We start from the raw sequence: 21659 nt of genomic DNA, 5'->3' as shown, positions 1-21659 counted from the left end.
TTGTTATTGTGTTGTGGGTTTTGTGTTTTGTGCTTGTTGTTTTGTGGGATTGTATTGTTTGTTGCTCACCTTATCCGGCTGTTTGATACAGGAGACATTATATTATATTATGTTATATTATATTATATACCACTCAATCCCAAGCACCACATCTGCACGTGTACAACACCCAACGAGAACCTCAATACTCACAAAACTAACACCTCATCATTCCCAACCCAGATGCAAAACCAGCCGTATTGATGCACCACAAACACAAAAACAACAAGTACATACGCATGCTCCTCCACACACGTACAACACCAGATCACGTGTAAGTAAAGATAAACAGACAAAAAGAGCAGAGCACCCCGTCAATTATGTGATGTGACGTTTTTTTTGCTTTAGGTTTGCAAAATAAAATAATTTCAAAAAAGCACTCTTCCATTTGACCTCAAGCACCAGAACATGAACAGAAATGAGCAGTCGTATCGAAATAAAGAATGGACGCGTGCCGAGGGTCCGGGGTCTATTGGCCTAAGGAATTAGCAGAGTCGATCTGTTTTACTTTTGGTTGGAAGCGCCTTCTTGTTCTTTAAATATGTGTAATCCCAACCGCCCCAATTTAAAATATATATATATATATATATATATATATATATATATATATATATATATATATATATACATACATTACCCTGATGATGTGCCAGTATCTGCCCCACCATTGTCCTTTCCATGCCCCCACCCCAAGTTGTCGATAAACTGATAGATTAGATCAATGTGGCATTGATGTGTGTGGGCATGATTGGCTGAATGACTTCCTGCGTTGAAGTTCCTTGCACGTCCTTGTTCTAAATTTTGAAATGAATTGAATCAAATCATAAGGTTCCAGCAGAAACCTGGTCTTTCACCAACTGTGGGTGCTTGAGATTTATGACTGTCCTGCAGGTACCAAATCCAGTAATCTACTCAGCTTCAGCCTCCGCTTAACTCATCACAGGTGATCAATCGAGTTTCTCAACAGCGGTAACGGTGGTTTTGTTCCGTCAAATCGAAGATAGTGTTTCTGCAAAGTGTACCGTTGTGCCGCCTGGGAATCAGTACGGAGCTTATGGGCCGGTGTGGTGGAACAGCTCCAGGGAGAATGGCGAGCCAAAGTCAATCTGTCTCTGACACACATCGCTGGTTCTTGTGTCCAAGCAGCTTTACTGGAAACAAAAAAAAGCCAACATTAACCCCCCAAAATAATCAAATTATCGTTACCATTGTGCTGTTTGTATCCAGTAAGTTTACAATCTGTGCATTCAGTCAATGCCTGAGTTGCTACAAGTCTTGCTCAGCAGAACAGCGGACCCCCAGCAAATGATGCTACTCACTTCCATGTGCAGCATATGAAAGAAGAAGAAATCATGGATCGCTGAAACATAATTTTATCAAAGTTTTGGTAAGACCTGGGGTCGCCTCTTTGTTGTTCCTATCTGAGGACTTGGAACATGATGTTGGGATTCCAGATTCAAATCCCATGTAAACTGTGTTGGTTTGTCCATTGGCTCCTAATGACCTTGTTATTCATATAAAAGTACACTTATGTCATTGTCAGACACGTTGCATGTAGTATTATGCATAAGCTCCTCCACAAGCGTAAGGCACTGGGAAAAACAAAAACCAACCAAAACAAAAGTTTGAGTTTGACCCAAATGTGTGTGATAATGGTGTCTGCAATGTAGTGCGAAACAGAACGAGCAAAATGAGAGAGCAGAGTTGCATGGCGGCACCATTACACGCTGTAGTTATGGAAACATTACATTTGAAAAATATTTGTTGCTTTTTTTATTGCATTTCCTGAGAAGGTGATGGATTGGGAAGAGGAGGCTGGGATTAAAGATATTACATAACTCAGAAAAAGAACAAGATAATGGAACATGTGACAGTTTATATTGCTGAGGTCAAACCTCTGAACTATGGCCACAAGGAATCACCCACTCACGACCTTCAAATCTTGTAAAACCTCTCATTATGTCCTTGTAATAAATGTAAAGCATGGTGTTGCCTTCGTGGTTAGGTTGGTGGGCTTGTGATCTTGAGATCTTGAGTTTGAGTCCCGTTGGCTGCTGAACTAACACGAGGCAGGGTTGACTCAGCCTGTCATCCTCCCGAGATCAGCAAAATAAGAACCAGTTAACTGGTAATCGGGGCATTGCATCAGCGGCGCCCCCATACTCGGTAGCAATGGCGATGCACCATTGATTATAGCCAGTTGAAAGTATGAAATCATGCCACCACAATAAGTGGGGGAAAAAAATCAATGTGAAGGTACATTGATATGTCCTATAATGTCCTTGTAATCAATGTAAAAGGACATTGATATGTCCAAATTTCCTTGTAATCAATGTGAAGGTATATTAATATCTCCCAATGTCCTTGGAATCAATGTAAGAGTGCATTAATATCTCCCATCCATCCATCAGGACCATACTCTGTGCAGAGCATTAGTGCTGCCTAAGCAGTCTCCTTGGCTATTGGGTACAATCCTGGACGGGTCACCACTCCGACACAGGATACCAGCAAGCTGGTACTCATTTTGCCGACCTCAGAAGGATGACAGGCAGAGTCAACCCTACCTTGTATTAATTCAACAGAAAAGGGCGATTTGAACTCAGGATCCTGGGATCCCAAGCCAACCATCTGAACCATTAAGCCAGCATCAGGCATATTAGGATCTCCCAATGTCCTTCTAATCAATGTAAATGTACATTGATAATTATGTTCCTGTCCTGCATGTGATGTACGAAGAAAATGCATTTGATAAGCGTATGTTTCCCGCAGTGGAGAAGGAAACTGAGGTGCGGTTCGACCAAAACGATGATGGGGTTGACGGTCAAAACGTCAACCGCACCTCATTTCCCATGGCAAGTCAACATACTCTGATCGACCGTTAGTTGCAATGCAGACCAACACAACAGCGTTAAAACAGTCGTATTCTGTTGCACATAAGAATCTCCACTATGAGCGTTATGTCTCTCTTGTAAAACCTATTTAATAATACGCTCATCAGTCTGTCTATCACGTATCTCGAGATTCCATCATCTCGCGAGATTGTGAATGAAACCCTGTTTCGTCATTATTTAAATAATTTATGTCATGTGTGTTTATATATACACGACAAAATTATGTTGTATAAATTATAAACATAACTTTCTTCCACCTTCAGAGGCGGAGGTAATAAAGAAATAATACGTAATAACGTAAGAATGCCCTGTTGGTTTGAATAACGGGAAGGAGAGGAGGACATAGAGTTTGGGAGGGTGGCAGAGAGGGAGCAGAGAGTTGGGAGAGCGGGTTAAGGCTTTAGGGAAGTTGAGGACAAGGGGTGGGGTGGGAATGGAAGTCCTGCAGATGCAGGGGTGGAGGCGAGGGGGAGTTGAGGACTTGGAGTTTGGGACTTAGGGTTGGGTTGGGAGTTGAGGACTTGGGGTTGGGTGGGTAGTTGAAGACTTGGGCGCCAAGTTGAAGACTGGATTGGGGGCAAGTTGACGAATTTGGGTTGGGGGGCATGTTGAGGACTTGAGATTTGGAGGAATTGAGGAGATTGAGGTCTTGGGGTTTGGGGGGAGTTGATGACTTGGGATTGGGTGGGGACTTGACAACTTGGGCATCAAGTTGAGGACATTGGGTTGGGGGCTAGTTGACGGATTTGGGTTGGGGAGCAAGTTGAGGACTTGGAGTTGGGAGGAACTGAGGACTTGGAATGTAGGAGGAAATGAGGACTTGTAATGTGGGAGGAAATGAGGACTTGGTGTTGTGGGATGGTGTTAAGGATGTGTGGTGGGGGAGGGATTGACTTAGTGTAACTATTCTTTACCTAATATTGTTGAAATTGCATTTTACATTAGATGGAATTTCCATGCATACCTGCTCATCATGAATGTTGTTCAAATCTTGAGAGATATAAAAGCTGAAGATTGCAAATGTTTCCTTGTTATTCAACATAACTTTGTTGAACACGTAATTAAGTTTGGATTAAAAAAAATCCTTTAAAGCACAAATACGGAGAATTCCACTCCCGCACCATAAGGTCTAATGCCTGCCTCGGGATGCTTGCCTCGTTAATTACCTGACTGCAACAGGTGCTGTTGATTGTCGAGTGCATCATGTTTTGTGACATGTCTCGATTTGGGGAAGGCTTCATGGGTTGCTGTGCCACTGGCCTGTGACATCGTGAATGCATAACTACAAAGGTAAGGTAATCAAATGTAGAGTGTATTTGTATTCTGTGGAATCCCTTATCAATCACACACAGATCATTTATAATTCAAAAATTATGTGAATGAGTAATTGTGACTCCTTCATATAGTGTGGATCAATGAATTATAATGGATACAGCTTCGCATAACCAACCGTAAGTGGTGGAATAAGGCACAGAATATATCATGTGTGTCCATGATATATGTGCAAACAAGGAACCGAGATACATGCTGTAAACCACAACCTCCCCGACTAGGAATGATCAGTACCAACATGCGGTTCTCCAAGAGCAGCAACAATAACCCTGTGCAGCCGACATTACACTATTCCTCGTTCACATCAGATGCAACTTTGCAGGCCTTGTTTACCTGTATGTTTCTCATTTGGCAGTTAACACCTATGGAGCAAAGGCTCTACAGTTAAGGCTTCTGTGCCAAAAAAAATGAGATGGCACAACCAAATTAAGAATTTACCATCGCAAGCCACTTGAAGCCAAATGTTGGCATAACAGTTCAGGTGGCTGGCCGAAGATATTCAGGTCATGGGCTTGAGCCCCTGTCATGCAACGAAGATAACACCAGGTGAGTTGACTCAGCCTGTCATCTTTCTGAATTTGGCAAAATCAGTACCAGCTTACTGGGAAAGAGGAGATATATGAGTGCCTTGCATCAGAGTGGTGACCCATCCAGAATTGTGCCTCCTAACCAAGGAAAATCTTCCTCGGCAGCCCTATATGTCTAAAGATGCTAAGGGCCCTGTCACACCTTGACGATTTAGCCAGCGTATGCCGATGTATGAAAAATTTGTCTGAAACGCTGGCACACGTCGAATACGTCATGGGTAAGTTTTGTTTTCGTTAAGAGCATGCTGAAGCACGCTGGCATACGTCGTAGTACGCTGAGCTCGTCGACAAATTTTAACATGCTCACAGTTTTTTGACGTATGCCAAGCGTATGACTCACACGTTCCGCATACGCTGGCCATAAGTTGGAGGCACGTTATGCGATCGTTGACACACGTCGACACACGTTACTTCTAAGTTACTCATAAGTTGAAACACGTCGAGGTAATGTTTAGCGTACCCGAAACTTATTTCTAACCTATGTGTAATGTGCTTTGAACCTATGAGTAACGTATCTCCAACGCATATTGACGTATGTAGGACGTATTTGACGTCTTCCGGACGACCACAGAACTTACTGAACGTGTTTCTAACTTACAGCTACCGTATAATGGCGTATTGGCAGCGTTTAGGGGAATTGGTACATAAAAATGGGCTTCACAGGAGGAACCCATCAGTGTTTCAGAGAAAGTTTACACCCACTTTCAAAATTTTTACCTTTTGGTTCTTACAGCCTGGAATTAAACTGCATTAAATCAGAATTTTTCCACCTTTATTTACACATCATAACGCACAACTTCCAAGTGAAAAACAAATTCTACAACCTTCAGGAAATTAATTAAAAATATAAAACTAGAATATCTTGGTTGTATAAGTTTTGACCCCCCCCCCCCCCCCGAGTTATACTTGGTGGAAGCACCTTTGACAGCAATCACAGCTGTGAGTCTGTTGGGATAGGTCTCCATCAACTTTGCACACCTTGATTGGGCAATATTTTCCCATTAATCTGGACAAAACTGTTCAAGCTCAATCAAGTTGCGTGGGGAGTGTTGATGGACAACAATCAAGTCATGCCACAGATTTTCGATTTCATTTCGGTCGGGGCTCGAACTGGGCCATTCAAGGACATTTATCTTTTTGTCCCTCCTCCACTCCAGTGTAGCTTGGGCTGTGTGCTTTGGGTCGTTGTCATGCTGAAAGGTTAACTTCTATCCCAACATCAGCTTTCTTACAGAGGGCAGCAGGTTTTCCTCTCGGATATTTCTACATTTTGCTCCATCCATTTCCCCTTCTATCCTAACATGTGCCCCCGTCCCTGTTAATGTGAAACATCCCCATAACATGATGCTACCACCAACATGCTTCACAGTAGGGATGGTGTTCTTTGGGTGATGTGCTGTGGTGGTTTTGCGCCAAATGTAACGGTTTGTATTTAGGCCAAAAACTTGTATCTTGATTTCATCAGACCACAACACTTTCTGCCACATGGCTTCAGAATCTGCAATATTTTTTTGCATACCTCAAACGGGAATCAAGGTGGGCTTTTTGAGTAATAGCTTCCTTCTTGCCATCCTACCATACAGGAAAGATTTGTGGAGTGCTTGGCATATGGTTGTCACATGCACACAGTGACCAGTCTTTGTCATAAAGTCATGTAGCTTTCAAAGTTGCCATTAGCCTCTTGTTGGCCTTTCTGATCAGTCCCCTCCTTGCTTGATCATCCCAGTTTGGAGGGACGGCCTGATCTCGGCAGGGTCTTGGTGGTACCAAATACCTTCCACTTCTTCATGATTGTCTTGACTGTGCTCCAAGGGATATCCAAGATCTTTGAAATATTTTTTTTTATGCCCATCCCATGATCTGTGCCTTTCCACAACTTTATCCCAGTACAGATGTCTTTTGAAAGCTCCTTGGTGCTCATGGTTGTGTCTTTGATGTGAAATGCACTACCCATCAGAGGAAACCTACAGAAACTGCTGATTTCATTCTGAAATAATCAAAATCACTCCAATTTAACACAGGTGGAGGCCAATTAACTTGGTATGTGATTTTGAATGTGATTTGTTACACCTGAGCTCATTTACAATTGATATTATAAGGGCAAAGGTTACACCTCATATTATAAGGTTACACCTGAGCTAAAATGATGACACATCCAACAAAAATATTCTGGTTTTGTATTTTAATTTTTAAAAAAAAAATTGTAGAATTTGTTTTTCACTTGGAAGTTGAGGGTTACGATGTGTAAATAAAGGTGGAAAACGTCTGATTTAATGCAGTTTAATTCCAGGCTATAAGGTTACAAAAGGTGAAAAATTTGAAATGGGGTGTGTACTTTGGAGAGGCACTGCATTTTCCGATAAATGGATAACGCCCAAAATGACAGCTTTACTTTTCCTTTTACGGCATTTGGCATACTATTTTTGTATACAGAGTCCAGGCTCATGGAAGAGCTGGAATACTGAACGCATCAGGACGCAATAAAACAAAAGTAACAGCAGAGAGAGTGGGGGGGGGGGGGGACCAACAATGGGGTTCAAGGACAAGACAGAGGGAGACTTGGACTTTGTCAACCTTCACTTGATAAAACTAATCCATAGAGTTCAGAGCCTCAATTCAAACCAATCAAAGCATTCCAGGTTGTTATTAAAACTCCTGAAGGCCAGATTCAACAGACCCTAATCCACCACTGAACCAGCACTTGCTTTAGAGGAGGAATGGTGTAATATTACACCTGATATCTACCAGCGTTTGGTACAAGGTGCGTGTGGCAATGCCACCATCGTCGTTTCCTTGCAGGATAAAAACTTGCTAATGCAGTATTCGATTGTCAATTCCTGTCGAGCATTATGTGAAATTACCTTGATATAAAAAATATTTAAATATTTAAAGACCAATATATATTTTGAACGAATATCCTGCCATTTCTCTTTCTATGATGTCACACTTTGAGTGAAATAACTATAATCATTCGTTCCATTACATAGAATGATTGGCATTTCATTTATAAAACGGATCACTTTTGGCTGAACCAACCATCAGAAACTTTTCTTTTTTTTTCTTTCCAAACATTCTGTGGCCAGTTTAAACAAAAGGCTGAAATTGTATTTAAAAGGAGATGCGGGCCACCAAAAGAAAGGGAGGAATCGACGAAAAAACATGCAAAACACATACAAGGAACAAACCGCGAACATGAGTGACATTTTTCCACCAGGCAAATTAGGCCGCAGTCACGGCTGCTTGCTCCACTGAGCTACGGTAAAAGGAGCCTCATTTGTAGAGCTTGTTAGTTTCACTTTCACCCGGCTACCTTCCGTGGCCACCATTAGTATTCTGATGTCTTTGTGTGCTTGGCCTTTTAAAATATACTCTGGAGCATTACGGTATGTTTATAGACTCAAATGACTCTCCGAAGCGTACTACTTTGAAATGTAAGAAAGGATCAACGTTCGGCTTTTCACTTCATCTGTGGCTGTTCTCCTCCGACACGTAACCTCTAAAGAAAACTGAAAGGTACACTGGATGCCGCAAGAAGAGAAAAGCCTTCTCTAACACCTGCATGCATCACTTTTGTTTACACCGCATTCCTCATACGGATGCGCCGTGCACATCCTCACGGTTATTTTCATTCTCAACTTGAAGTTCGTTCTTGGAGTGCGATATTGTGCCCATCGGTCAGAAAAGATAATCTCTGGCTTTGCATCCAAAGGACACAATTTCCTCCAGATCTGGATGTTCGTTCTTTCCGAATCTCTAATCCTGCATGTTCCCCCTTCCGTGTAAACCAATCTGTTATCTCGGCACTTTTACAGAAAAGATGGAAACACCAACAAAAAAGAGAGTTTAAAAACTGTTACTCGGCATTCATTTAAGCCTGGTGTTAGCTTAGCGGTTGGCTTGGGATCTTAGGCCCCTGAGTTCGAGCCCTGTGGGCTGCTGAATTAATACCAGGTGGGGTTGACTCAACTTGTCGTTCCTTCCACGCTCGGTGAAAAGAGTACCAATGTACTGGTATAGGGGTACTGCATCAGCGGCATAGCTGCACCCCAACAAAATGATAGCTACCCGACAACCAAGTTGCCATACACAAAAAGAAGAAGCATTCATTTCACAGTCCTTATGTAACATCATGTCGTGTATACATTACCAAAAGTGAATGCTATTTGGAAGGTCAAAAACTCATCAGCGCAGGAACCTTTGAAACGAACACAAGTTGTGATATGCCCTACTTTTTCACGTGAAGATTCCTGACACCAAATGTTGTGAATATAATTTGTGTTCCTCCATGAGCATTGGAAAATGTGTACCAACAAAGCTGGGAAGGGATAAACCAGCCAGAAGTTTATTGTCTTTGACAAAAGAGTGTATCAGAGGAAGATTTGAAGTTGTTTTCTTGTTTGTTTGTAATCCAATAAAACTGTCTATCATAATAGATCATTTGAGGATATCTGTTGAGGAAAATGTTGAGCAACATCAAGATCACCTAACGCTCGGAGTATTATTGGATTATGAACCTGACAGCTGTAGAACCTGCAAAAAACTGGAGAAGCAGCACAGCGGAACAAACTGAGCAGCACCGAGAGCATCAGGGAACAACAGCTTGAGAAAAGGCATAAGACAGGCTCTAAAATGGAGCTTTAAAACCCTCTGGGGTCTCATTCACACCATGCTATGAATGCCAGGATGACGTCACAATGGCACCATGTTATGTTCGCATCTGAAAAAAAAAAGAAGGGATAATGCAACGGAGTCTATTTGTGAAAAAAAGTGTAATGCTTGAGCATGCAAAATCTTGGAAAGTTTCCTCTGCAGAGAAAATGGCTTTCTGACATTGTAAACGCAACTTTCATGTGAAAACACATGGTTCAGGCCTTTAGAGTTGACTTGAGTCTATTGCGACAACTGTGATGGGTGAGGGGAGGGGGGATAGGGAATAGAGAAGATAATTTCCTGTGCAACGAAGCTTAAAACAGACAGGCTCATGGTGTGGCAGAAAGTAAAAGGTGCAATCAATTAAATATATAATCGAACGCACGCACACACGCATGCACACCCACCCACCCTGGTGTTGGCTTCGTGGTTAGGGATTTAGATTTAGTTGGGATTTAGGGTCCTGAGTTTGAGCCCTGCCGGTTCAATACCGCTGAATTAACACTAAGTGGGGTTGACTTGGTCTGTCATCCTTCTGAGTTCGGCGAAACGAGTACCAGTGTACTGGTATCGGTGCACAGCATCAGTGGCAGTCATGCCCCAACAAAATAATAGCTTCCCAAGCAGCCAAGCTGCCATACCCAGGAAGAAGAACACACACACACACACACACACACACACACACACACACACACACACCTTTTACGATGAGGTCGAAGAGATGTTACACTTTTATTTTAATACATTTTCCTTTTCACCATCAATATGTTGCCTTGCATCAGATCTCTAGGGTGAGGTCTCACAGCGCGATGTGATCGTTGAAGCTCTGAGCAAGATTCAGGATTCCAACAGTGAGGGGGAACGTGGCATGATGCTTTGGTTGGTTGCTACCAAGAACCCATAGCGTGGCAGATCTGGGAATGCACAAGCAATTACCAACTGCAATGGTGAGAGGTTTTTTGTTTTTTTTTTACTTTATACAAATTTGAGTTCTGCACAGATAATTGACAACGTGTGAGGATATCTCATTTTTGAGGATCCGTAGCAGTGTTGCTTTAGAGTTTAGACAGAGGCAGGAGTTGAGTCAAAGTCCATGAACAGGTGAAAACCTTCAGAGCATCAAAGTGAAAAGAACACTACGACTGAACCCAAGTGTGCTTGGAAGAGTGCACAGTCTGCGCAGGGCCATAGCATGACTTGCTGAGCTTCTTGGGATCAACGTGTACAGTCTCTCACCAAGGCAAGTTATCACAGAAAGTTACAGGCAGGCAGGCCCAGTTGGAAGCAGACGCCATAATAGCAAAAAAGTTCAAATCCATTGTGTATCACCATCATTTTATCTTCTTCAAAAATGTCATTTTCTGATCAATAATATTAATTATATAGTCCCCTGGCATACTTTTGAGTCGTTATCCTTCTCGTGCCGGCTCAACACCAAATTGCGAGTCATCAATATCTCTTATTATTATTTCATGCATCCCCCAATCAGACGCCATGAAATCCACAGGTGTAAATCCCCACAAGTTCCCTGGTTCTTTCAAGCTGTCTGGTTTACAAGGTAAATAATGAAATGAGCAGGGTCGTCCCCTCTCCCTATGTACTAGAAAGCACAACAGAGGAATTATCACACAATGTGCATAACAATGGACAGAATGCATGTCCTTGCAGTGACATCATCAGATATTGTAACATAGACATTTGCAAAGGCTTGTTTTGTTGAAACAAGGGTAAAGTTAATTTACGATCAACCCTCATGCAGCGTTCTTCAAATGATAAATGGTTTCCTCTCAGACAACTTTCTTTCAAAGAAGGACAAAGTTTAAAAACTAATAATAATAATAATAATTAGAAAGGTACGTGGTCGAACACATACCTTTGCCAGGCTGAACAATTTATGTTTTGTATCCCACTTGCAGGCCGGATCTACATCCGTCACTGAACAAAAATCTAATCATCTTGTTCTTGTCACCTACCCAACTCAACCAAATCCATCCATAAGTTTTTGAGATATTCCACTTACAGACAGACAGACAAACAGGGATGAATACATAACCTCCGTCTACCTTCGGTGGTGCAGGTTAATACATTCAGCAGCTATTATATGAGCTGTACTTACAAAGTAGTCCTGTAAAAATAAGCTAACCCTATCTCCAAAATGGCCTCCATAGCCTGCCGGTGATTGGGGGTACTGAACCAAGCCGGCAGTGGCAGCGAATGCTTTGTTGGGCTGATCCGCCTTTGCCGTAGTTTTCACAATGTAAGCCCTCCATTCCCAAATCAAATAAGGTGGGGTCCATGCTGGATTCTGCCACGCTATTCGGCATGCATAGAGCTCATTCATAGACTTGCATTATTGGGATGCTTCCTGCCCCCCCCCCCTTCAAAAGCCAAGCATGATGTTTAGTACAAGCTTTATAAGACTTTTGATTGGCTGTGTAGTCTGTCTCACCACCCATTGGGCTATCCATTAAACTCTCCATTACATGGTGGACAACTCGAGTTGTGTACCACGTTATTTAATGATTTTACATTTTCACAGTTTTGTTGGAACTATAGATGGGCCACCCAACCCATTATTACGAGCTGCCATTGGCTATAGGTAATCTCTTAACACTCCTAAGTGACTGATGACTGACTTAACATTTTAAAGCAATGGCATGAAATGTGGCTCTCTCTCCTGATCAAGTCTAATTTTATACCACTGATGAAGTGGAGTCTGAGACTCTGGAAATCATTAGAATCCCTTGACAAGAGACCAAGGCACAATAACTTCTGCTTCCTCATTTCAGACTCGTTAGCCACCTGTTGATTATTCTGTTTTCATTTTTCCAGTTTTCAACTTTCCTTTCTGTCAACACCTGCCCCCTATCCTCCAACCCAGATTGTCACGTGTCGATAGAGGAAAGCCAGCTGGCACAGCTATGTTGGACAAACGTTGGCCCAACTGGGAATTCTGTTGGGCCATTATAGAAAGCCAATGTTGAACCAACGCAGACTGCCCGACCTTGGCCGAAAGTAATCAGCATCCATAAAGCAAACTGTATTTCTGTCTAAAAGCCAGCATTAAACCAATACAGTATTGGTTGTTCATACAAACACTCATGCTATGTGTGTATGACCCACCACAGCAATGGCAATCTACGCCGAAAGTTGGTCCGACGTAGCTGTGCCAGCTGGGCAAGCTTTCCACTTATCGACAATGGCTATTTCAAAATTTAACATGTGGCCTTTGCAAGAGTCTTAGTTGATTTATTGTTGCGTGTGTCAGGTTGCTCATGTCATGATGCCATCTCCCATTCATAGTGGTTTTTATAGTTCATGACATCACAGCTTTGCCAAAATTTCACGTTGTGCAAATAAAATCTCCGCGGGAGATTCATCAATTTACAACGGAGGCTTGGGGACACCATTCCCGCATATGTGGAACCATACGAAGTTGGGTGAATGTCATTCAGGTGGTCATGAGGACACTGAAGATTATGCCAGTGAAGGCCGATCAACCCCTGTGACTGAAGAGAAATATGTTCAGAAGCTGGCAACCATTTTGCAGCTGAGCTGAGGCATGATCTGTACACCAGGACTGCAAAGGAAACATACATTTCCCCTGCAAGCTTCATACCGATGGGAAAACCAGAACAGCAAGATTTGTGCAAAATGTGTTCCCACGTGTTCAGTAATCGATACATGATCAGCAATGATTATCTGGAACCTATACATGTCAATGCACAGAAATCAGCTTGTAACATTTGGAATGTGAGGGTGACGTGTTCTGGCTGGAGTGCTTCCTGACGGTTGATGAAACATGGATCCATTCATTGAATCTCTAGTTGAGGAGGAAAAGTGCTGGATCGTGGTCATCGCAGTCACGAAGAAAGAAAATGGCCTATTGTTGTTTAGGAGCATGGAATGTGATGAACATCATGTTCTTCTCCCACCGTGGCCTTGTGTTTGATCATCCTGTGCCCTGGGATCGATCTGTGAATCGGGCATGTCATATAAAGATATGTACCTGATGCTGCATTGGAAGGAACCTGAATCTATGTGGGATGGTGTGATTTTTCTCCATGATAATGGAACAGCTCATCACCACAATGGTGTTCAGTCCTTGCTACTGAAGTCAGGTTGGGAGATTCTTCCACAAGCTCCTAATTCTTCTGACACATGTCACCATGCGATTACTTCCTATATTATAAGAAGAAGAAGAAGAAGAAGAAGAAGAAGAAGAAGAAGAAGAAGAAGAAGAGAGGAAGGAACCATTGCAAGGAAATCAGGACGAGCTCAATGAAGCCAGACAAGCAGTACTAACTAGGGTTACCATATTTTAACTTTCAAAAAAAGAGAATGCTCCGGAGAGGGACACTCCAATAAAGAGGACACTTTTCAAGTTTCCTTTCCATATTGAGCAATCTTATCGGCAGACTCGTTCGGTGTGTTCCAGACCCCCATTAATTTTGACTGCAAACCGCCGTTCTTCCAGTCGAAATACTGAATTATTCATGGAAATATTGTGCTTGGCTGAGTCCACAAGAGATTGTAAATCAATCGCACATTTATTTGCCACAGAGGCACATGTACCAGCTCTACGTACCAAGCAATCTATGTACGAGCTCTCTGCTTCCCATTCTTCTCGAACACTTCAACAAGAGAGTTTTGTTTTTAGTTCTGCAATGAATTTACACTTTCGTTTTGGAATTGTAAAGCGCTCTTGAATAAAATCAAACAGGTGTGTACAGACGGTCTCGGTCTCTGTCTCTGTCTCTATCTCTATCTCTATCTCTATCTCTATCTCTGTCTCTATCTCTATCTCTATCTCTATCTCTATCTCTATCTCTATCTCTATCTCTATCTCTATCTCTATCTCTATCTCTATCTCTATCTCTCTCTCTCTCTCTCTCTCTCTCTCTCTCTCTATCTCTCTCTCTCTCTCTCTATCTCTCTCTATCTCTCTCTATATCTCTATATCTCTATATCTCTATATCTCTATATCTCTCTCTCGTTCGAACATGTCCATTACGCTATGACAGGGTAGTACAGACTTGGACCAAACTGTCCTGGTCCCAAACACATTTTATCACCGTAAGAAAATGCACAAAAATTGTTCTTTTTGTACAAAAACTGTACGACCTTAAAAAAAAACCAAATTGTTTAACTGTTTACATAAGTTGTTAAGGTAAAAAGTATACCAAAATCATAAAATTTACCACTTTGAAAAATGCAAAGGTTAAAAAAACCGGCAAAATCCCAGACATTTTTAGATATTTTAAAAACCCAGGTGGACGGAGATTTAAAGACCGAAAAGGAGGACAGGTCAGGGAAAAACCAGACGTGTGGTAGCATTAAGCAGCACTATATGCTCTGAGCACTGATGATTGCCATGATGCCATCTTTCACTTGCCACACCACTACTGAAAACGCCTTGAACTACAAAGTAGATATCTGGAATATTGATGGGTACTGCTTTCACCTCCACAAGTTGTCATCTTTGTAGATTGCACAAAATGTGTTCAATAAAGTCGTGGACAAAACTATTGGAATGACCAACGTACATAGATTTCGACTCTTTCCTCCCATCTTCAATATAAAACCAGCCTCAGGTTATTCATGCAGCACCTCATTTACACCCCACACGGCAATCCACAAACCCCTCTCTGACCTTTAGTACCTTGCCCATCTCAGTCCAAGCTGGAGTTCCTGAGCGTACAACTGTCAGCAGAACGATTAATAATTCAGCTTTTTGGAATGCATAATTAGAGCTAATGAATAGTTCATGTGACACAGTCAATGTAATAAGAACATCGTATTATAAAACAAATAAACATTTACGGTAATATAACATTACCTTTTACAATCTGTTGGCAGTATGTTGTACTTAGACACACTTCGAGTGAACGGCACATTACTTACAGCTCACAATGTTTGAATGGTAAACAAGGGTGAAAATAGAGAAGACATTAAAAAAACAGACTTGGTGGTGTAATGGAAGTGTCTACTCTCAGTTTGGAAGATCAGTGGTTTGAACCATGCTCGTCATTCCAAAAATAAAAAAAAATTGTATGTGCTGCTTCCTTGCTTTATTCCCAGCATTTATCGACTTATTTTTAGGATACAATGTCAAGGTTCGTGGAGGAGCTAGAACATATAGAACGGATCATGAGGTAACAGAACAAAAGGAACAGGAGAAAAAAAGGGGGAAAACACACCAGAGGCAGGGACGAGGGACAAAATAGAGGGAAACTTGGACAAATAAAGGATGTGGGGAAGAATGAGGGGTAGGGGATGTCACACAGGTGGACAAGATAGATGCAGAAGGTATCTCTCAAGAAGGAAAAACTGGAAATTTGTAAAAGAGGTTGGCATGGGGAGGGTTGTTGAGGGCAGAAAAGATCATGGCTTTGGATGGGGGATAATCTGATGAGATGGTGGTGAACAGCTGTCTTGAAAACATGGATGTAATCATGGGATTGAAGAGAATATTGAAGTTGGTTCCACAGGTAGGGAAAAAAAAAAGAGGAAAGAATAAGTGGAGGTGAGCAGTGATCCTGGATTTTGGGAGAAAATTTGGATGGAATCTGAAATGTTTTCTTTATATCGAAAGGAAAATTTTGAGTGTGGTTGCCTTTTTACAGCTACACTATATTTCCCATCCCAGCTTGCCCAAGGAGAGTTTAAACGTCAACAACAATGTTTGACGTGGAACCACTGGAGACCAGACCCATACAGAGCAGGGAAGTCAGATAACCCCTTCCATAAAGGTCATTAATGAGCAAGAAGAGGTTTTGGTTGTAAAACTGTCAGTGATATGACCATTCTCCTGAGATGAGTTGTTTCCAGAGACTGAGATTCCAAATTCTTCAAATTAATGCCTTCAGTCACATTTTATCCCAAGAGGTCATCAGTTCAGTGTCCTTAATCACTTGGCACACTTGTGAAATTAATATATGGTGTGTGTGTGTGTGTGTGTGTGTGTGTGTGTGTGTGTGTGTGTGTGTGTGTGTGTGTGTGTGTGTGTGTGTGTGTGTGTGTGTGTGTGTGTGTGTGTGTGTGTGTGTGTGTGTGTGTGTGTGTGTGTGTGTGTTTTGGTTGACTTTCAAATCGTGTGGAAAAATACCAGGAAACAACTACACAGGTAGAATATAAAAGGGGGGGGGGGATGAAGGAGTACAGGGGAGCATGAAGCCTGTGTGAACTTTGGAAGGTCACCAAGGAGCGGCATCTGGATGAATGCATACGTCTGGCTCTGGGTGGAGAGGGAGAGAGCTCTCAAAGAGCCAGGAATGAAAGGAGAAGGGATCGAGATCCAAGGGGCTACCACTGTGCCCATGGTGCAAGAACAGCAGGCCTTGAGCTTCGCTGATTACATTCTGCAATGTGCAGTACATTCTCATTCTCATACATTTTGCCCTCAAAGCTGAGAAGGCAAGTGGCTTGTCCATTATTTTAACCACACACGTATTGATGCCACTGATTTGCGGAGAAGTATGATTCCTGGATAACTTGATGGTGATGGATTTGTGTTCATGTTTTATTGTTAAATTACTCTTTTGTTAACAGAAATGTGAGGAAGGCCGAAATGCATGAGTGCAGGCCCTTTACAGCATTCAAGGAAAATCAAGCACTCTCTAAGTTAGTGATCTGGTAATCATTTCACCCCAAAGACGTCTGGTGATCATTTCACCCCGAAAGCAACATTTTTTTTGCAATGGGGGGAGGGGGTAAAATTCTGGGGAAAGAAAACAAGGGGGAAATCAATGAGGTGAAACTCATGGAGGAATTCATAGGCCTGGAAAATTCCCAACAGAATACCGGCAATTCAATCTTTATCACGAGAGCGAAGTCGATGGCGTACCATTGCAAATCCCCACGCTTGCCACCGAAAGCAAAGTTGAAAGATGGTAAAAAGTTTCACCAGGAATGACTCAATCTCAAATTTTGAGTTTAAATTTTTTCCCCATTTTGATTCCTGACCCAAAGTCAAACCCCCTGAGCGGTCAAATCAAAGGTCAAATCCTAAAGTCAAACCCCCACTTGGGAGTCAAATCAGGGGTCGAACCAGGGGTCAAATCCCAAAAATCGTTACATGTTTCAGGCGTCCTCCAATGTTGAATGCATACGCAAAGCTTCATTTAAAAAAAATAGTAAAAATGTGCCCGTAATTGCATATTTTGGGGATCTGACCCCACCCCAGGGGGTGGGGTCAAAAATGACATTGCTCTTGCACATTATTACCATCTGGTGATCATAACTACCACGGTTGGTAAATTTCTGCCCAACAGTTTAGGAGGAGATAGCGTGACAGACGGAAAGACTGACTGACAGACAGACAGACAGACTACAATATCCTCTCGTTTTTTTTCAAAAAGCGTGGGGATTAAACGTTAAAAAACAAAGTGCAAACACAGTTTATGGCAGATATACAGACATGTTCCAACAAACGATGACGAGGACTATGTTGTAATGTTCAGACGTGTCCAAATTCATTATTACTGAGTAAGATAACAACATTGAAACCCCATGAGCCTTTATGCATGATAAATAATCTTGCCGATGCCCTGATATGTACATAGAATAATATATCCGGAACAATTTGAGGTGTAATAAAGGAAGGAAGACAAAGTTTAATGTATTTGCTTTCAAAGGGAGAGCTGAAAAACAAATAGCGCCGACGTGAGGGTGCGTGGCGTACAAGGTCCTGGAATGACCGAAAGTGGAAACTAAAAAAAATAAACGAAACAGTGTAATCAAAACGGCTCACTGTCAAAGTTTGAAATGAACCTGACATTAATAATAATGAACGACTAATTATTAATAATTATTCATAATAACAGCATTCCATGCAGAAAGTATTGTGCATCGACAACTACCTTTTCATTAACTGCAAGTGTCTCCAGCCAAAAATGAAACTTTTGCATCATAACAGGCAATTTGAGATCCCTCACAAGGATCTTCGATGCTGGAGGAGGTCATTCGAACCCTCAAAGATGTGCAATGTTTGCCAACATATGGCTGTTTCTCCATACTCTATCTCTTTGAATTTGAGAATGGATGCCGTAATAACGAACTGTTTGCAACCTTTCACCGCCAGTGCTTTTGCTTGACAGGTTTCCGTTGAGTATCCATTGGTACAGCGGTACAGCGAGAGGCAAGTGACATGGTAACCATCATGACAACCAGCAGGGTGAATGGCATTACAGAAGATGAGGATGGGTGGGGTGAAAAGTACTGAATAAAGAAAGGAATGGGAGGATTGCAATTACTCCACTTCGAAGAATAATTAGTTGTCCATTTCGAGAACTTCAATTAACCTACTGGTGTTCCTTGGAACATCCTGGTGTGTAACCCTCCTTCCTGGTGTTGGCTTAATGGTTAGGGTGGTGGGCTTAGGATCCTAGGATCCTGAGTTCAAATCCTGCTTGGCTGTTGAATTAATACCAGGTGGGATTGATTCAGTCTGTTATCCTTCTGAGGTCGGCAAAATGAGTGGTATCCTGCATCGGAGTGGCGACCCGTCCAGGTTTGTGCCCAATAGCCAAGGAGAATGCTTAGGCAGCACCAACACTCTGCACAGAGTATGGTCCCAATAGATGGATGGATGGATGGAACCCTCCTGGATGGATGGTAACAACATTCATTCCATCGCATTCATTCAACAACAAATAAAATATTCATAAATTAGATGTCCCTGAGACCTTCCACAAATGCTGAAGAAGATCGTGATGGAATGTGTGAGTGCACCCAGGTAAGGAAGAAGATAAAATAGGAATGCAGAAGATGAGTGGCAGACAGGAAGTGTATACAAGGCAGACAACAGAGGGAAGGAAAGTCGAGGCAAGGTCACGGCATTAATGCATCGAGAGGAGTTGTGGACGTCACGTAATGAACCATGGCCGTGACGTCGTAATTTGAATCACGTTCCACAATGGAAGGGAATAAGAGGCTCCGCGGTGGAGACAGGTGTGCGAAGCAAACTTTCTTGGTGGCCGTAATGCCTGTCCCGTGCTCTGTGAAAGGTCTAGTGGCCCTACGTGGTGAGAACGATGTGTGTGCAGCCTGCGAGACATGTACATTACAGCATGTTGCAAGCTTTTCGATTGCTTAAATGCCAGGTACCATCGTGCAGTCCTCTTATTGAGAGCTAGGTCATGCTTAATGTGTGGACTGTGATTAAGGCACAATCGTTAGTGCCTGGTGTAACTGCGATAACTGCAGCCTGCTATTTTATTGGTTACCACCATCTTCATCTTTGCTGTTTCTTTTTCACTCTGCCCTGCCAGCAGTTCAAAAGAAGAATGTAGTGCTGCAGTTGGAGACAAAGTTGGGATTATCGAGCTCGTGCGGAGTGCGCTCCGCTACTTAGAATGAAGGTGAATAGTCTCACTTGCTTAGGCATCAATGAAGCATGACAAATCAGTCGAAAGTTAGGTAGTGTGATGGTGGCATAAATCTACTTTGAGAAATGAAGACAAAGCACTTGGCAAACTACAACACATTTTTCATGAAACAATAAAAGGTTAATGCAGCAGTGTAATGGAACACACAAACCATACATTTTTTTTCATTATACAGAATGATTTGATCAAAAGAAGTAGTAAAAAAACAACTCCAACAATGAAAAGATATAGTTTGCTAATCAGAGACTACTGAACTTAATCATTACCACTTATGTGATATTTTGTACCAGTCCAATGAACCAAAGACTAAATGTAGCTGAATTGAAGAAGTCCGCAAAATAGCGTGTTCGAACGAACGACCGACCTCCCAGACTCAGAGAGGACACTCGAACCATTACACCACCGACTCTGATTAAATACAAGCTCCCTTACAAGGATTTTCGATGCTGGAGGCCATTAGGGACATCAAGACTGTGTAATGGTTACCAACATTTTTTATTTTTTGTATACCTTGTCGAGGCTCGTATGAGAGCTAACACACAACGCACATCAAGGGGGGCATGAGACAGGAGGGGAGGGAGTGGGAAGGACAAAATAGTGGGGAACAGAGACATTTGGAGATCTGTGGAAGGGAGAGGGATGGGACAGGGAACATAGGGAATAGAAGATGGACATCACAGGGACTTTCAGGAAGGAAATCAGGGAATTTGAAGGAGGTGGGCTTGGGTGGATTATCGGGGGTAGAAAAGATCGAGGATTTGGACGGGGGATGATAAGAGGTGGTGGTGAACAGCTGTTTTGAAGGCCTGGAGGGAAGAATGGGAATGAATAGCGTGAGGGAGTTTATTCCAAAGGTGGGGAAAAAAGAGGAATGAAAGAGTGAAGGTGAGTAGTGATTCATGATTTTGGTAATTTTACCAGAAGGGGGGTGTTGGCGGACCTTAAGCGCCCTGCGGAAATGTGGTGGGGACAAATCGCAGAGAGAGCAGGGGGGGCAAGGCTGGAGAGGAGACGGTAGAAGACAGAAAGACCACCGACCAACCTGCAGTGATTGAGTGAGAGGCCCAAAGACTCAGCCTCATTGCGGGAGATGCCAATGATCCGAAAATGCCTTGGTTTCTACAGCGTGAAGCCGAGAAAGGTGGGAGGCAGGAGCACCAGCCCAGAGGGGAGAGCAGTACTCCATCAGGTTGCGGACAAAAGCTTTGCAAGTGGTCAGGACCTCAGGTGGGCCGAGGAAGGACCGTGCATGACGGAGAATTCCCAGTCGGCGACTGGCTTTGGAGGTGAGGTTTGAAATGTGGCTTTCCCAGGAAAGGTCATGGCAGATATTGAGACCCAGAAGCTTGAAAGAAAGGACTTCTTCCAGAGGATTGTTGAGAAATTGGATGGGGGCTTTTCCAAACAGTCCTTTCGAAGAGACATAGTGAGAGTGTGAGATTTGTCCGGATTGAAAGACATGTTCCACGTGTTGGACCAGTTTGTGATTTTATCCAGATCTGCAGTGAGCGAAGAAGCCGCTGCTTGCCAGTCTGAAGGATGACCAATGGTACGGCAGAGGGTGGAGTCATCGGCAAAGAGAAATAGAGGATTTTCCAGAGAGTCGGAGAGCTCATTGATGAAAACCAGAAAAACAACAGGGCCCAGAACGCAACCTTGAGGAACTCCAGCCTGGACAGGAAGGGGGGATGAAAGAACTCCATTTAGGGCCACACGTTGACTGCGACAGGAGAGGAAATCTGCAAGTCATGAGTGGAGATGGCCTTGGATAC

The 21659-nt window shown here is 42.7% G+C and overlaps 1 protein-coding gene across 7 annotated transcripts in view; it reads right to left on the bottom strand.

Annotated features, from left to right (window-relative positions):
- Nucleotides 1–21659, bottom strand: part of LOC147008802 (receptor-type tyrosine-protein phosphatase gamma-like) — a 732556-nt gene that overhangs the window by 551721 nt on the left and 159176 nt on the right. Inside the window, exon 1 of one of the 7 annotated variants that reach the window (XM_085863999.1) lies at nt 1062–1178. The exons of the other annotated variants lie outside the window; for them this stretch is intronic. The gene's annotated coding sequence lies outside the window, so the exon portion shown is untranslated. Of the gene's footprint in view, nt 1–1061; nt 1179–21659 lie in introns of those variants that run through there. 7 annotated transcript variants of the gene reach the window in all.

This window comes from Eptatretus burgeri, chromosome 18 (genome assembly GCF_056783735.1).
Source record: "Eptatretus burgeri isolate ZD-2024b chromosome 18, Ebu_testis_v1, whole genome shotgun sequence".
Classification (NCBI taxonomy): Eukaryota; Metazoa; Chordata; class Myxini; order Myxiniformes; family Myxinidae; genus Eptatretus; species Eptatretus burgeri.
Note: the sequence above shows the minus strand (reverse complement) of the source record. Positions and strands in the feature narration are given on the sequence as shown.